Raw genomic sequence first — 1,393 nt, 5'->3', positions numbered from 1 at the left:
GTGACCTCTGGAGAAGCTGTGGTTTCTGGGATGTCCCCAAAGCAGGACAGCTGGGAGGGGTCTAAGGGGGAGCATAACCAGGTGTGGGACTCAAGGGATCCTGGCCCCCGGGACTACTTTCCTTCCCCAGCTTCCTGGATTGTGTCTCTTCCACCAAAGATGCACTTCCTGTCTAAAGGACAGCATCACTTGGCACTCAGGAGGACCCCCCAATGCTATGGAGAGATTGGGGCCCCCTGTGCATGACTGAATTAAGTGTCTTATTTAATTGGAGGTCTCCCCCCGGACTACTGGAAGTTTGAATGAGTGGTTACGAGGGTCTGTAACCTCCAAGGCTCTGAAGTGGGAGTCAGACCTTGGTGTAGGAGGGCAACGGATACAGACCTGCAGGGACCCAGCATTTCAGGGGGCTCAAATAAAGAGTTAGCCTTTGCGGAATCAGCCTGGAGAGGGAGACACGGCCCTCCTTGAATGTACTCCCGGTAAAAGCAGGTGGACACAGATCTAGGGGCCCAGATCATATTTTCCCATCTTAGCCAGGACCAGCAGGCTTTGTGCACGTACATGTGCCCACATGTTATTATGGGGAAAAGAACCTGTTCCCCAAGAAGGAAAACATCCTTGCCTCCCCCAGCCCCCCAGACCAGATGGAGTGGAGGACCCGTGTGGTAGGGACCTGGGGCTTTGCACAGCAGTGGGTTGGAGGTGCAGGGGCTGGAATCTATACGTTGGTGAGGTGGGACCTGTGCTCACGGTGGCCCCCATCTCCCGGCAGCATTGTGGGAGCCCCTGCATGCTGGCCAGAGGTGCTGGAATTTCTGGAGAAGGAACTGGCTCCCCAACTGTCTTCTGCTTCGGGTGGTCTCAGCTTGTAGAACCCTGTGCACGCCCCCCTTCCAATACCTGCTGTGTCTGTCCAGCACGCAGAGCTCATCAAGGAGGGCTTGGGGTGGGGAATGTCTGCCCTTAGCCCACACCCCTCTCCCCGCCCCATTGCTCTACTCCTGGTCCCGGGAAGGAGGCAGCAGTGGCCGAGCCTTCCCGGAGCGCCTTGCACGCACCTCCTGGAACTGCCGCTCGGCTCAGAGACTTTATTGGACTGTCTTCGGGCGGGGACGTGTGCGTGCAAGTTCCTCAGAGGCGATGTCTCTGTCCACCGGATCAGAAAGCCCACACAAAAGACCACCAAGAGATGTGGGGTGGGGAGGAGGAGCGTGAGTCTGGCGGGCTGAGCAGGATCGGGGCGCACGCTGATGGGGGTGCAGGGACCCCTGAGGAGGCTCTGAGGGAGGGGTGGAAGCACATCTGCGGCTCTGCTGAGGGTGGGCGGGCTGCGCGACCACGCCCCACCCCCAGGGGAGTGGCCTCTGCAGGCCCCGGGGGTCGCTAGGGA

The sequence above is a fragment of the Sorex fumeus genome, unplaced genomic scaffold (genome assembly GCF_029834395.1).
Source record: "Sorex fumeus unplaced genomic scaffold, SorFum_2.1 ptg000063l, whole genome shotgun sequence".
NCBI lineage: Eukaryota > Metazoa > Chordata > Mammalia > Eulipotyphla > Soricidae > Sorex > Sorex fumeus.
The sequence above is the reverse complement of the archived record's forward strand: the minus strand, read 5'-3'. Positions refer to the sequence as shown.